The sequence below is a fragment of the Miscanthus floridulus genome, chromosome 17 (genome assembly GCF_019320115.1).
Source record: "Miscanthus floridulus cultivar M001 chromosome 17, ASM1932011v1, whole genome shotgun sequence".
NCBI classification, from domain to species: Eukaryota; Viridiplantae; Streptophyta; class Magnoliopsida; order Poales; family Poaceae; genus Miscanthus; species Miscanthus floridulus.
In genome coordinates this window covers 35,329,312-35,346,968 of record NC_089596.1, presented here as the reverse complement: position 1 = coordinate 35,346,968, position 17,657 = coordinate 35,329,312, and positions in this window count along the sequence as shown.

Here is a 17,657-nt window from a genome sequence, read left to right as displayed (position 1 = left end):
GTGCCTCTCTTTCGAGCGCCGCGCGCTGCCGTACATGGCGGCCGCCATCTCCGCACGCACTGATGCCAAGGCCAAGCTGGCCCGGGTCGCTGTGGCCATGCTGTGCCACTTGGCCAGCCGCGTGGCATCCCCTAGGAGTGTACGCACACCCCCAGCACCACCACTCACCACCGGCAAGCTTGACCATCCCGAGCCGACCATCTTCCCCTGCTCTCTATTGTGGAAGCTGAGAAGGACCATGGGCATGAATTAGAAGAAGTTTGAGGGTCTAAGTGCGAAGCCATGACTCAGTTGAATAGTGCTGAAAAGAATCTTTTTGTTCTTGTTTAATTTCTGAAAACTGCAGGGTCCCTGATGCAAGATTTACATTTCTTTTCATTTGATTTTGATAGATTTGGATTATCGACTTTGAAAATTCATAGTAATTAGCAGAAAAATCATAAAATAGTAAATGAGGACTTTTTGGAATCCTTGTAAAATTATCTATGCAGTAGATCTATAAAATGACATTCTTTGGTTTAAATATATTTCTGTAAAAATAGATTTATGGAGTTAAGTTTTTTATACTAGTTGTGTCTTGTCTTTTTCATAACTATAGTTGTTGTGCGCAAATAATTGTGAACTTTTTGTGGAGTGCTACTAAGGTTATTCTTGATGTATGCTAAAAATTTTAATATTTTAGGCCTGATAGTTTAAGATCTATAAAAATAACAAATTACCTGTATTACTTTGCTCTTATTCTGAATAGTCCTGTATGTTTGAATTAATTGGCTTAGTTAAGTTATGAATCATGACTTTATGATAATACATGAGTTGTAGTACTTTTATTAATCTTTTCAAAAAGCTAAATATCATGATTTTTTGTTAAGTATATCTTGAGTTATACTTGCTTAAATCTCTGTGGCTCTTTCTACCCAAACCCAGAGAGGGTTTCCTTGTTCTTATTGTGGGGCCTTCTTGATAGTAGAATTAGCTTTAGGTGTTTAAAACAGAGTTGTTTAGAATTTGCTAAGCTTTCTAAAAAGTCTAGAACCACATTTATTGGACATGTATAAGTCCATTTATATCTGTTTAAAGTGGCATGTCAGTTTTTGTCCATGTTTTAGACAGAGATGCATTTATTGGAATAATTGGCCTTGTTATCTGTAGAATCATCTTAAGATGATAATAAGAAAGTTGTAGATAACTCACTTAAACATCTTGTGTTAAATTTTCATGGCATTTGGCTAAATATTTTGTGAGTTATGACTGTTCGAAGTTGGTCTTCAGAAATTGTAGTTCTATGGAATTCCTGGACCAGATTTGATAAATGTGACTGTTTGACCCTTTTAACTTGGGAATCATGCTGGGATGATTAAATATAATTGTAGACAATTTCATAAGATTTCCATATTGTCTTGTTGCATATCTTTTGGATTAGTACAACTCTAGTTATAAGCTTGTGAAGTTGCATGGCAGTATATGTCCAAGTCTGGACAGAGGTGCTCAATTGTGCTTGATTGAACTTGTTAATGGTGGAATCACCTTGTGATGATAATAAACATGTTTTAGATAATTTAATAAGCTTTCTATAAAGCTAAGGTTCAAGCTTGTTTGATGTCTGTAACTCCAGTTATGCCATTTTGAAACTACTACTACTTTTCTGTCCTAGTTCTGTGCAGATCTGAAACATTGGCATGTTTAACCTAGTTAGCTTTGGAATAATCTTTTGGTGATAATAACAATGTTGTAGGGAATTTCATTATCTTTCCAGAAAGTCTAGGATCACCTTCTTTGGATGTTTGGATCTCCAGTTAGGGGTGAAACAAGTGTTATCTGTGTTGCTGTCCAAATTCTGTGTTGTGCTTTATAAGTTGATTGCTTTCACCTTGCATTGCATTATGTGTTGCTAAGTGTAACTCATGCCTTTCATGGTGTTAAATTAAGTTACCTGAGATCTTAAATTGTGATAGATGTTTTCAATGGAATAGCTTAACTCAAGTTATCTGGTGTACCATGCTTGGTATGCTCACTATCTTTCTATAATAGATTATGTGATGCATCTCGTATTGCCGTTCTTTTATTCATGCACTTGCATCTTGCATCTCATCTAGGTACTCTAGATGAACCACGTGAAGGACGTGATGTTGGAGCCGAACCCGAAGACGGTGTATGTTGGAGCCGAACCTGAAGATGAAAGGACCCCTGGAATACATGCCTGAGTGGGAGATGATAGCCAAGCATGTGTCATCTAGCAAACACTAACCTAGTGTGGGATTCCAGGCAAGCCCCGGAGCATTCTAACTCTCCCATGTTTTTACAAATATCTTGAGTATCTTTTTTGTTGATGATGCATTAAGTATAGGAATTGGTTGTAACCAAGTGATGCATTATATCCTTACCTTGTCCAAATAAAATCCTATGAATCCTAATTAAGTGTAGGATCGAATGATGCTTAGCTATGCTTAGACCAGTAGAAGTCGTGTGATTTCCTGTCACCTGCGAGATGTAGGATGAGCTCTGGTCATGGTTGGCTATATTTGCTATCATGGAAAAGAACCATGTGTTAATAATGAAAAGAGACCAGACGGGATGACGGTAGTGCAGCAACAAGGCATGGAGGTCTTGGGTGTGAATCTATCCCCATCTGTGTCGTTTAAGGACCAATACACTGTACGTCCTCATGTCATGTTGAACGCAGCCTAACATTTAGCTAGCCAAATAAGTCGTTCCGACCGCGAAGCCTAGTAGCTCGACTCAGGCTGGGAACGCGAGCAGTGGCGCGCATTCTGGAGGTAGTAAGGATGTGTGGAGAGCCATTGGCGTAAGCCCAAGGTAGGTTAGAGTCCCGATCACCCTTGGTAGAGTGGTTCTCTAAGAATGCTGATCTGTTCAGACTCACGACTCCTGAGTTGTGCCAAAGGTGACTTGATTGCGACCCTAACGGGGGAAGCAGGGTTTGTGTTAGGAATACCCCTCCAGCTGAATAGGAATCGACTCGAATCACTGTCTCTCCTGGATAGTGAGAACTTGACTAAGCAGCGACAACGTAGATTCACTAAATTTAAAGATATGGTTAAATGATGATGATGATGATGATTATAATGATAATGAGCCATGAAATACCTAATATGGTTCTTATTGTTTGCAACTTAATCAAGTGATTGATTAGTATAGGTGCTAATATAGATGGTAGGAAATGGCTAAAAGTCACTGCTAGTACAGGTTAATAATGCTAATGAGTACTCAAGCTTTTATGCAAAGAGGTTGTCCAGCAAGATCCACTGATAAAGCCTTGCATAATCCTTGGTGTCACTTTATTTCTGGTTTTTGACGGGTAAGTCTAGCTGAGTACATTCGAGTACTCAGGGTTTATCCCACCATGTTGCAGGTGAAGTTCTCAGCCTATTGAAGATGGTGGCGACATCCTCCTTTATACCCAGTTAAGGACTATTAGGTGGCTATCTAAGTACTAACATGGGGGTTTTACTTTCGTCGTCCATACGGCGTGCTATTGTATGGATGCCATTCGCTTGAATGGTAATGTATGGATCAATTGCCTCTACGCCTAGGTAAGTGTGAGTTGTGAGAGCATGACTGTCCAACTGTCGGTCTAGGGGAGAGTTAGCTGTGGTTACTAGAATATTTACATGTTACACACATGTATATATGAAGGTACTTAATTGTGGGTATATCTATCGGGTAGCTATGGATACCGAAGTATATATATCTAGGGATGTATATATGGAGAGTATCTTAGTTTACTGCTTTCATTGTGTGCTTATTTATCTCTTGTGGGGATGGGCTACAATGAATTTGCCTATAGGTACACTAACCACGAATGCGTAGATTGAATGTAGCTAACGACTAGCTATATATTGAGAGAGTACGTGTTATGCCACCGACATAGAATGTGATTGCCACCTTAGGCTGGCAATTTTGTGAGGACGAATAGGACAAGCATACATCATGATTGTGCTTGTGCATAAATATGCTTCCCTCACTTTGTTCTAATATTAAGTAACTTGTGATCAATGTGATGTTACTATCTTCCCTGTGTGCAGCTAGACAAAATGCCTTGTCCCATGCTGCTTGAATAGCTATGCTTGAAGGTAGTGTGTGATTAGTTTCGTCTTGTATGTTTGCTTCCAAAAGAAATAGATGACAACTTATTAATTAGCAAAAACTTCACCCCTTCAAAAACTAAATTGCTAAATGTAAGTAAAACTTGTTTTGTAGAGATATCCACCTACTCAGTAAAAGGAAATAAAAAAGATAACAGCACCTTACTACCAAGTTCATGTGTAGTGGTGTTGCTGTAGGTGACTACTTGTTATGTGCGAGCTTTGTGCTTAGTAATAGTCGCTTAAGCTAATCGGATTGAGTATATTCGAAATGCTTGCTTAAGACCATGATGTATGTGTGGATGCTCGTTATCTAGGTAGTGCCGTAGTTGTCACCCCTTTTGTCCACGGTAAGCATACGAGTGTTGAAGAGCGCTATCCTAGAACAGCATCCAAGTTTTGATGATCTCATGGTTGTCATCTCCAATTAAGATCTCTTTTAGGAGCCTGATCATGTACACGAGGTTGCTAGCCCTTGAATGTTGCGCTACAAAGACCTTTATCCATCCCTTTGCTTGACCTTAGGCCCAAGCTTATTTTCCTTAATTGCTTGCTTGTTCGTGGTTGTCCCGCTCCTGTGTGGGAGGACCCTGCTGCAAAAAATCCTTGTTAGACCTTATTGCTCCTTCTCCTACTGATGATCTAGTGCAATGCTAATCGCTATCTACCCTGGCTTTGGAACCTTTTCCTCGTAGATCATGTCATTGCTTTATCAACTGAATCTCTAGTCAGTGCATTGGCTCTGTCCCTCGAATCTCGTTTGTTTTGTTTCCAACTCTTTCAAGTCTCTAGATGTTATCAGTCTGAATCTCATGTTGCTGCTCGGCAAGACCAAATCTCATGTTAATCTTTACCTAGTAATCACCATGGTGGACACAATGCATTTATGGAAATTAAGCAAGAGTCTCCTGCTTAGTTGCCTTCGGCAATTAGGCTATGTTCTTTTGTGCTGTGTTTTGATCTTCTGATCGCCTCCTTGTTGAGTCCTAACCTTGTGACTACCTTTGTTTGCTATCCCTCCTTTGCATAGTGCTTGTTCTTATGACCCAATCTGTGCAACTTGAAAATTCACTTTGGGTGTGTGATCAGTAATGGTGTTATGAGTAGCAAGTATGGTGCTGCGACGGAACCTAGGGCCTCCTTGTGGCTGGCTGGCACATGGTTGTGCTGCTAGGTGCGCGTTGGTATCAAGGTTTCTAGTCATGACCCATTGCCGAACTGCACCGATGTGTTATTTTCACATGAGCTCTTCCTTGGTTATCTCTCTATATCTAATCAGAAGATCCTTATATTAGACCAAAAGTAGTAGAGCTTCCTTCTGAAGTCGTCCGGAGGATAACCTTTGAAGAATAGGTCACTGACATGAACATAAATAGACTACAAGAGATGGTAGGCAAGTGACCCTATATGACTGTCCCTATAATGACATCGGTCATCTAGTGAGAAACTTATGTCATTCTCGTTGGATCAACACTTAATGTTGGACAAGTTGTTAGTCAGATAAGAATCGAACGTCACATTATGATTATGACCTAGCTATCCAAGTCTTGATCATTATGTGCATGCTGATCGCACAGTCGAGATCAACCATCTCTAGTGTGACCCCTTGTCTACTGACTTCGATGGTGGCCATCTGTTATGCATCAATCACAACTATGTTGGCAAGAGTGAAGATTTAGAACTTTTAGTGTTGAGAGACAACTGATTAGTTACTAATAGGAAGCTTAACCTCCAGCTAGGTGACAACTTTTTGCTAATTATGAAGGCTATGTCTCGCAGAGCAATGTAAGCAATGAAACAACAAGCCATTTAGCAATGCAACTACTGCTTTGTTTTCCAAAACCTGTGCTATCAAGTCAATTCCATCTTGGACAATCACACAGATAGTACAAGACGTTGTATCGGCTATGTAGGAGCTAGCGAAAGCACGTCCCTAGTTTCAGTCAGCATCTTTGTGCCCCTAGGTGCCACTAACACATGTGTCTAGACTCTATTGGACGAAGTGCCAAAGGATATATAGGAATGGTTCCTTATCTCTGTAGGATAGTCCCTCCATGAAGAGCATGCTTTGTGTCCCGAAAACATAGCCACAAGTCCAATGCTTATGCATTATCAAGTTGGTGTCTAAATCAAACAATTTAAGTTGTTTCCTGAGAACCACATATGGAAAACCTAGTCTACATCCTCAAAGAAAAGAGCTGTTGTTGCTGCTATACAAAGAGATCGAGAGTATAGAACACACAACACAACGTGTGAAGCAAAGAAAGAGAAGAACGAGAAATCTGTCCAGATTTTAGGGTACAAACCCGAACATCTTCAAGCCAACAATTAGTGACACAAACATGGTTCGAATTGTAACAGAACTACCCAATTTATACAAGATCAAGTACGGCTGTCCCCGCTAACACATTGACACACACATACTTTCACTCATATAAACCCGGTAGTCCGCCGAGTGTCTCGAAAGGCCTTGGCAAATCAACATCACAACCAAGATCGCGTGATTAAGCAAATACACATCACATATGTAGGGTTGCAGCGGAAATAATATTACAAATGGGTTTACAAATAATAGTACAAGTTTGGGTTTCAAAACTGCTTAGTGAAAACAACATAGCTTTCAAATGATTACATTAATATAAGTTCCAAATATAGTGCTAGCATAAGTGACATCATCCGACAAAAGCATATAGATGAGAAGTAACTATATAATCACCGAGCCCACCGGTGGTTAGCCACCATCTTCAATAGGCCAAGAACTCCACCTGCAACATAGTGGGATAAACCCTGAGTACTCGAATGTACTCAGCTAGACTTACCCATCAAAAACCAAAACAAATGACACCAAGGATCATGCATAGCTTAATTTAGTGGATCTAGCTGGACAACCTTTTTGCATAAAAACTTGAGTAACCATTAGCATTATTCACCTGTACTAGCAGTGACTTTTAGCCATTACCTACTATCTATATTAGCACCTGTACTAATCAATCACTTGATTAAGTTGCAAACAATAATAACCATATCAGGTATTTCATAACTTATTGTCATTATCATCATCATCCTTTAACCATATCTTTAAATTTAGTGAATCTACGTTGCCGCTGCTCAGTCAAGTTCTCACTATCAGGGAGAGACAGTGACTCGAATCGATTCCTATCTAGCTGGAGGGGTATTCCTAAACACAAACCCTGCTTCCCCCGTCAGGGTCGCAAACAAGTCACCGTTGGTACAATTTAGGAGTCGTGAGTCCGAACAGTGCCGCAAAATCAGAGAACCACTCTACCATGAGTGCTCAGTGACTTAACCCGCCCTTGGGCTTACGCCAATGGCTCCCCGCACATCCTTACTTCCATCCAGATTGCGGACCCCTGCTCGCGTCCCTGGCCCGAATCAAGCTACTAGGCTTTGCGGTCGGAATGGCTTATCCAAGCAGCTAAGTGTTAGGCTGCGTTCAACAAGACATGAGGACGTATCGAGTATCGGTCCTTAAACGACACAGACAGGGATAGATTCAGACCCAAGACCTCCATGCCTTGTTGCTGCACTACCATCATCCCGTCCGGTCTCCATTCATTATTAACACATGGTTCTTTTCCCATGATAGCATATATAGCCAACTAGGACCAGAGCTCATCCTACATCTCGCAGGTGACAGAAAATCACCTGACTTCTACCGATCTATGCATAGTTAAGCATCATTTGATCCAACACTTAATTAGGATTCACAGGATTTTATCTGGACAAGGTAAGGATATAATGCAACAATTGGTTCCAACCAATTCCTATACGTAATACAACATCAACAATAAAAGATACTCAAGATATTTGTAAAAACATGGGAGGCTTAGAATGCTCTAGAGCTTGCCTGGGATCCCACACTGAGTCAGTGTTAGTTAGACGACACTCGCTAAGTGAGCATCTCCCGTCCTAGCACTTGTCCAGTCCTTCCACCTTCGGGATAGGTCCACCATACACTGTCTTTGGGTTCGGCTCCAACATCATGTCCTTCACATGGTTCATCTAGCGCACCTAGATGAGATGCAAGATGTAAGTGCATGAATATGAAGAATGGTAATACAAGAGGCATCACATAAACATTCAAGACAAACACAAGATTATGCAAGACATAGACACCAATAGCTATTTAACTAACATCACACAACTAACTATAGAGAGCAAGCACATCAAGCATGACACAGGTTTTACATGGTCACAAGTATCATAACTTGACCATCAACAAGGGCATAAGCTACACTTAGCAACACATGGAGTAAACAACCACAACTAGCATATGTCTATTTCTGGACTGGAAACAATAGCTTCATGTTTGGATCATAACTAGAGTTATACAAATCCAATAGCCATGCAACCAGACATTCTGGAAAGCTTATGGAATTTTCTACAATTCATCTTTAATCATCTTAGCATGATTCTCAAGTTAACGAAGTCAAATATACCCATTTACAGAAACTGGTCCACAATTGACAGAGAGTAGCCATTTCTGAAACCCAACTTTAAACAGGCATAACTCACAAACCACAAGACCAAATACCACCAAAGTTTAACAGCAGCTAGATACATGAATTATCTACAACTTTGTTATTATCACCAAAAGCTCATTCAAACCCGAACTAGATCAAACACTAGCATCTTTCAGATCTGCTCAGAATACAATCAAAACCTGACAGAAGACTTAAAAGTCATGTAACTCCTACACTATCAGGCCTATGGCCTTACAATTTGAACACAAGAAAGATCATGAAATTTTCTACAACTTTTGTATTCACTACAACCATAGCAAACATCATTTACACCACGAAAATAATTGCATAAGCAAAATTGCAAATGCAACCCAACAGCAGTGGTACAGAAAACTAATAGGAACTTCAGAGAAGCATAACTAGAGTTCTAGACCTTCAAAAAACATAAACCATAACTTTTTGAAAAGATTAGGAAGTTACCTACAACTTTATTATTCTCATATTAAGATGATTCTACAGTTAGAAGGGTCAATTAATCCAATAATTGCATCTCTATCCAAAACATAGACAGAAACTGACATGCCACTTTAAACAGCTATAAATGGAGTTATACGTGTCCAATAAATGTAGTTCTAGACTTTTTAGAAATATTATCAAATTCTAAACAACTTTGTTGTAAACAACCCAATCTAATTCTACTATTAAGAAGGCCCCACAGTAAGAACAAGGAAACCCTCTCTGGGTTTGGGCAGAAACAGCCATAGAGATTTAAGCAAGTATAACTCAAGATCTACTTAACCAAAAATCTTGATATTTAACTTTTTGAAAATGTTATGCAAAGTACTACAACTCATGTATTATCACCCAGACATGATTCACAACTTAACTGGGCCAATTAATTCAAACATGCAGACTTGTTCAGGATAGGAGCAAAGCAACACAGGGAATTTGTTATTTTTATAACTCTTAAACCATCAAGCTTAAACTCCTGAAATTTTTACCAGACATCAAAAATCACTAGAGTAATATTCCATAAAAATTTCACATTTATTTGAGCACCACAACTTCAGTTATGAAAAAGACAAGACATAACTAGTATTAAGAACCTAACTGCATAGATCTATTTTTACAACATTCCAAAAAGTCCTCATTTACTATTTTACGATTTTAGATCTAATGCATAGACAATTTCACAAGTATTCCAAAAAGTCCTCATTTACTATTTTTATGATTTTTATACTAATTACTATGAATTTTCAAAGTCCATCATTCAAATCTGTAAAAACAAAAGAAAAGACATGTAAGTCTTGCATCGGGGTCCCTGCAGTTTACATAAATTAAACCCAAACAAATAGATCCATTAGTGCACTATTCATATGAGTCACTGATTCTTCACTTAACCCCCTCACTTTATTCAAATTTGAGCGTGAACTCCTTCGCCTTCTCTGCTTACGACGGCAGCATAGAGGGCACGGCTCGCGGCTCCGGCGGCCGTAGTCATCACCGGCGGCGGTGGAGTGGCGGGGAAGGACCAGGGGTCCCGTGCGCGCCCGCTGGTGGTCTCGGATGACTGAGAGGTGGCCTGAGGTGGCTCGGCCATGTGCACCAGCGGTCGAAGGCGACGATGGCCGGCGACTGCGGTGCTTCCAGCATGGTTTTGGACGGTGAGCACGAGCATGGCGTGCAGGAGAGGGAGGCGAAGCTGATGGCGTTGCTCATGAGGAGCGAGGGGGGCTGAGAAGGGAAAAATGGTCGCAGCAGACATGGGCGCACCCGCCATGGCGCTGGCAGCAGAGCGGAGGAGGAGAATGGAGGATGCTCTGTTGTCCATTACGTGTTTTCAGCACACGCTCGAGGCGAGCTGGCGGGCATGCAAGCAGCAACGCGAGTGAGTGCAACACACGGCCTGCAGCTGTGCACGGTGTTGGCACTATTCATCAATTTCAAATTTCCAATTCTACCTCAAACATATCACTGAAACCCATACTTCGTGCCTCCGTAACTCCTAAACCACGACAAGTTAGCAAAAACTCTATTAATAAAAGTTGTAGATCTACATAATAGCTCCAACTTTTATTAAAGCTTCAAAGTCTAATTAGGCCTGGTTTTGGAGATACAAGGTTCCAAAGTGGGGTACACGAAAACTCAAACATGAATTTCAGTCATCCCAGACTTGGCCGATTTTCGAGGTTTCAAAACAACACTGAGTTCAATCTTTGGGCCTCGGTTTGACTTGCTTCAAAGCTGATCTAGCTCTTGATCATTAAACAAAGTTTGTTCTACACCACTCAAACTTAAACTTTTGTTTAGGTTCCACTGCCATGCAAACTATCTAAGCCACAGTTCAAACCAAGTCAAAGTAGCATCGCGGTAAAGCTTAAATCTGAGTTTTAGACCGATTGATGCATTTTCTTGACATTTGCCCAACATGAACCTTTCATGACTTTTGTTGTTGAGTTCATCTAGAGTCATTTGAGCAAGGTTGTAAGGTTTGGTTGATGACCTACATTTCCATTCACTTAATAGTGCAATTCAAGCACTTAGTAAAGTCATTCCAATAAGGATATAACTTATCATTTCATGTGACTTTTTTATTCCACACTTCATGAAACTTTTCCAGTGATCAATATAGATGGATATTGATGTGAGACACATGAAAGAAGAACCTTCAATATTACTTAGGTATATATCTGAAAAGGGCCAATATACAAGCAAAGGTGTGTTGCCCAAGTTTAAGTTGGAGCTCACTCTTGTAGATTTGATCTTGACCCCTTCATCACCACTTAACATGCCATGTTTGAGCTCAAACCCATTGCTTAACTGATGGCAAACACCTGGGGTATTACACCCCTCCCCCTTAAAGGAATCACGTCCTGAGATTCTGGATGAAAGACTTTTATGGAAGAGAGACATGTTACCAGTTTCCAATATCAGTGATAGCTTTAGGCTACATAGCTTCCAGCATCCGAGGGACCAAATTGGTCAAGACAACTTACTATACTTGTTCTTTGTAGTAAATTTTTGTCAAAAGAATTTTGTTCATTGGCTTCCATAAAGCATTGTTACATTGGGAGGAATCCAAGATAGCACTGTCCTGCGTACTTCATCCTCGATGTACGAAGAGTGATACAAGCATAGACTAAATACTTGTAACGTCTACTTCCCTAGTGGATATAGCATAGACCTATGGACTTTGCACTAGACCGCAGTCCGTTGATGGATATTCCTCGCAACGGTGCTATATTTGTTCCCAAGGTTTGAAAAGTAGTTCTCTACTAAAGTGGCTTGAGCACAACTTTTGTAAAGGATGTGATCATAGACGGGGTAAACATCCTTTGAGGGTATGAGAAGCTAGTTAACCAATATCCAAACTGGTTGTAGCAGTGCAATCACTCATATGTCAACTGATGGAAAGCTACATATTGTTCCATGTGTGCAGTGCTCTTTCTCTGATAACAATACTGTATTACCTAAGTCCGTTGAGTGAGCGGTGAATGTGATAGCTGACTCTATTGCCTCAGCGTTTTCGACGACCAATATTTAAGGGAATTCTTGTATCCAAGCGGCAACAGTTATCTGAGTTGTATCTGAGGCAACCCCTTGGGTAAAACACATGAAAGACACCAAAGGCATGTCAGCATTGGAGAACCATTGATGTAGAAGGATGTTAGCGAGGCTTGGAGGGCAACACAAGTTGCAAGTAATCACAAAACTAGGGACTAGTTCACTACCAAGCAGGTTAAGTATAATTTGCCTTCATGGTGCAGTTGCACAGCAAGTTGGGTTGTCTTGCATCGTAGCAAAACCAGCTTTATTAAACTATATTTGACGTCGAGGCTTCCATTCTTAGGCCAATCAATATCTCAAAAACCATAATCCAAAAATCTATGGTTTGACACCTTTCCAATTACTTTCGAATTGCAAGGGCACAATTTGACTTCTAGAACACCTTGACTGCTCACGCATTGCTGATCTAAGAGGGCAAAAGCAAGGCACATAGTGGTGCAATTAGTCTTCTCAAGGTTAAGGAGGGTTGTCTAACAGCAAAACTTCTACAAGTTGTAATTTCTTGGCACGAATTACAAACACAACCGTCTAATGCAAAGGATGATTGCAGTCACAGCGAAATTGCAGATTCTGTATCCTTTTGTTTTCTATTCATATCTCACAAACTACTGCTCCAATATGTACAAATTTTGGTGGGCATGTAGATCCATGGGCCTTCTAACTACTCACCAAAATTCAACTCAACCGGACACCGTTTGACCATCCAAACAATTCATCTACCAAAACTGCTCTTTTCTGAAAGGGCAGCAAACCGAGCCAACAAGATATCTCTCAAATCCGATGTTTTACTCAACCAATACTCAAGACAACTTAACACATTGAAGGGTCCTAAGCAAGGAATGAGATCACCAAGTTTGGGGTCAATCTAACTTCGTTTGAGTCACTAATCGCCGGCTTGAAGATAACCGGTTTAGTGCCACAAAATCTAGACAGATTTCGTGTTCTCCCTTTTCTTTGCTTCACACGTTGAGGTGTGTGTTTTGCACTCTCTAACCTTTCTCATAGCAGCAGCAGCCTTTCCCTAGCTAAGGATGGAGGCTAGAGTTTTCCTCACATGCTTCTCTGGTAACACTTCAACCATCGTTCTAGACACCAACTTGACTATGCACAAACATTGGACTTGTGGGCTATTTTCACAGGGCACAAAGCATTATTCCACATGTAGGGCATTCCTACAGAGACAAGGAACCATTTCTAAATATTCTCTGGCACTTGGTCCAATAGAACCTTGAACAAATCCGTTTGTGGTACCTAGGGGCACAATGATGCTGATCGAAACTAGGCACATGCTTTCGCTAGCTCCTTACGTAGCCGATACAACGTCTTGTTCTATCTGTGTGATTGTCCAAGATGGAATTGACTTGATAGCATAGGTTTTGGAAAACAAAGCAGTAGTTGCATTGCTAAACGGCTTGCTATTACATTGCTTAACATTGCTCTGCGAGACATAGCCTTTGTAATTAGCAAAAGTTGTCACCTAGCTGGAGGTTAAGCTTCCGACTAGTAACTAATCAGTTGTCTCTCAACACTATAAGTTCTAAACCTTCACTCTTGCCAACAATAGTTGTGATTAACACATAACAGATGGTCGCCATCGAAGTCAGCAGACAAGGGGTCACACTAGAGATTGTTGATCTCGACTGTGCAATCAACATGCACATAATAGTCAAGACTTGGATAGCCAGGTCATAATCATAATGTGACGTTCGATTCTTATCCGACTAACCATTTGTCCAACATTAAGTGTTGTATGCCTTTCTGATCCAACAATGATGACATAAGTTGTTCACTAGGTGACGGACGTTAATACTAGGACAACCAAGTGGAGTCACTTGTCTACCACCTCTTGTAGTCCGTTAATGTTTATGTCGGTGACCAGTTCTTCAAAGGTTATCCTTTTTGTGACTTCAAAAGGAAGCTCTACTACTTTCGGTCTGATATGTGGATCTTCGATAAGATATAGAGAGATAACCAAGGAAGAGCTCACGTGAAAATATCTCATCGGTGCAGTTCGGCAATGCATCATGACTAGAAACCTCGATACCGGCGTGCACCCAGCAGCACAACCATGTGTCGGACAGCGACAAGGAGGCCCTCGGTTCTATCACGGCACCATAGTTGCTACTCATAACACCATTATTGATCACACACCCAAAGTAAATTTTCAAGTTGCACAGATTGGGTCATAAGAACAAGCACTATGCAAAGGAGGGATAGCAAACAAAGGTAGTCACAAGGTTAGGACTCAACAAGGAGGCGATCAGAAGATCAAAACACAGCGCAAAAGGAACATAGCCTAATTGCCGAAGGCAACTAAGCAGGAGACTCTTGCTTAACTTCCATAAACACCTTGTGTCCACCAAGGTGATTACCAGGTAAAGATTAACATGAGATTTGGTCTTGCCGAGCAGCAACATGAGATCAAGACTGATAAACCTCCAGAGACTTGAAAGAGTTGGAGGCAAAACAAACGAGACTCTAGGGACAGTGCCAATGCACTAACTAGAGATTCAATTGATAAAGCAACGACATGATCTGCGAGTAAAAGGTTCCAAAGCCAGGGTAGATAGCAATTAGTGTTGCACCAGATCATCTGTAAAGGAAGGAGCAATGAGATCTAGTAAGGACTTTTGCGGCAGGGTCCTCCCACATAGGAGCGGGACAACCACGAAACATACAAGCATTCAAGAGAACTAAGCTTGGGCCTAAGGTCAAGCAAAGGCATGGATAAAGGTCTTCGTAGCGCAACATTCAAGGGCTAGCAACCTTGTGTACATGATCAGGCTCCTAAAAGAGAACTTAATTGGAGATGACAACCATGAGATCATCAAAACTTGGACATTGTTTTAGGATAGCGCTCTTCAACACTCATATGCTTACCGAGGACAAAAGAGGCGACAGCTATGGCACTACCTAGATAATGAGCATTCACACATACATCATGGTCTTAAGAAAGCATTTTGAATATACTCAATCCGATTAGCTTAAGCGACTATTACTAAGCACAAAGCTCGTACATAATAAGCAGTCACCTATAGAAACACCACTACACATAAACATGCGAACCTGGTGGTAAGGTACTGTTATCTTTTATTTCCTTTTTACTGAGTAGGTGGATATCTCTACAAAACAAGTCTTACATTTAGCAATTTAGTCTTCGAAGGGGTGGAGTTTTTGCTAATTAACAACTCATCATCTATTTCCTTTGGAAGCAAACATACAAGATGAAACTAATCACACACTACCGTCAAGCATAGCTATTCAAGCAGCATGGGACAAGGCATTTTGTCTAGCTTCACATAGGGAAGATAGTAACATCACATTGATCACAAGTTACTTAATATTAGAACAAAGTGAGGGAAGCATAGTTATGCACAAGCACAATCATGATGCATGCTCGTCCTATTCGTCCTCACAAAATTGTCATCCTAAGGTGGCAATCACGTTCTATGTTGGTGGCATAACACGTACTCTCTCGATATATAGCTAGTCGTCAGCTACATTCAATCTACGCATTCATGGTTAGCGTACCTGTAGGCAAATTCATTGCAGCCCATCCCCACAAGAGATAAATAAGCACACAATGAAAGCAGTAAACTAAGATACTCTCCATATATACATCCCCAGATGTATATACTTTGGTATCCATAGCTACCCGATAGATATACCCACAATTAAGTACCTTCATATATACATGCGTGTAACATGTAAATATTCTAGTAACCACAACTAACTCTCCCCTAGACCGACAGTTGGACGGTCATGCTCTCACAACTCACACTTACCTGGGCGTAGAGGCAATTGATCCATACATTACCATTCAAAGGAATGGCATCCATACAATAGCACGCCGTATGGACAACGAAAGTAAAAACCCCCATGTTAGTACTTAGATAGCCACCTAATAGTCCTTAACTGGACATAAAGGAGGATGTCGCTAGCATAGTTTTGCAAATAAGTTTTGATAAATTTACCTATAGCTAAAGTTTTAGTCAAAATAGGATTTTTAAAACCGAAACTTTGTTTTTAAAACTATGTACATGATAGTATTATGCTTAATCTTGCTCTGATGCCAACTATAATAGAACCGCCCAATTTATATAAGATCAAGTACGGCTGTCCCCGCTAACACGTTGACACACACATACTTTCACTCATATAAACCCGGTAGTCCGCCGAGTGTCCCAAAAGGCCTCGGTAAATCAACATCACAACCAAGATCGCGTGATTAGACAAATACACATCACAAACGCAGGGTTGTAGCGGAAATAATATTACAAATGGGTTTACAAATAATAGTACAAGTTTGGGTTTCAAAACCGCTTAGTGAAAACAACATAGCTTTCAAATGATTACATTAATATAAGTTCCAAATATATTGCTAGCATAAGTGACATCATCCGACAAAAGCATATAGATGAGAAGTAACTATATAATCACCAAGCCCACTAGTGGTTAGCCACCATCTTCAATAGGCCGAGAACTCCACCTGCAACATGGTGGGATAAACCCTGAGTACTCGAATGTACTCAGCTAGACTTACCCGTCGGAAACCAAAATAAATGACACCAAGGATCATGCATAGCCTAATTTAGTGGATCTGGCTGGACAACCTTTTTGCATAAAAGCTTGAGTAACCATTAGCATTATTCACCTGTACTAGCAGTGACTTTTAGCCATTACCTACTATCTATATTAGCACATGTACTAATCAATCACTTGATTAAGTTGCAAACAATAATAACCATATCAGGTATTTCATAGCTCATTGTCATTATCATCATCATCATCATCATCATCCTTTAACCATATCTTTAAATTTAGTGAATCTATGTTGCCGTTGCTCAGTCAAGTTCTCACTATCCGGGAGAGACGGCGATTCGAATCGATTCCTATCCAACTAGAGCGGTATTCCTAAACACAAACCCTGCTTCCCCCATCAGGGTCACAAACAAGTCACCGTTGGTACAATTTAGGAGTCGCGAGTCTGAACAGTGTCGCAAAATCAGATAACCACTCTGCCATGAGTGCTCGGTGACTTAACCCACCCCTGGGCTTATGCCAATGGCTCCCCACACATCCTTACTTCCATCCAGATTGCGGACCCCTGCTCACATCCCCGGCTTGAATCGAGCTACTAGGCTTTGCGGTCGGAACGACTTATCTAACCAGCTAAGTGTTAGGCTACGTTCAACATGACATGATGACGTATAGTGTATCAGTCCTTAAATGACACAGATAGGGATAGATTCACACCCAAGACCTCCATGCCTTATTGCTGCACTACCATCATCCCGTCCGGTCTCCATTCATTATTAACACATGGTTCGTTTCCCATGATAGCATATATAGCCAACTAGGACCAGAGCTCATCCTACATCTCGCAGGTGATAGGAAATCACCTGACTTCTACCGGTCTATGCATAGCTAAGCATCATTCAATCCTACACTTAATTAGGATTCATAGGATTTTATCTGGACAAGGTAAGTATATAATGCAACA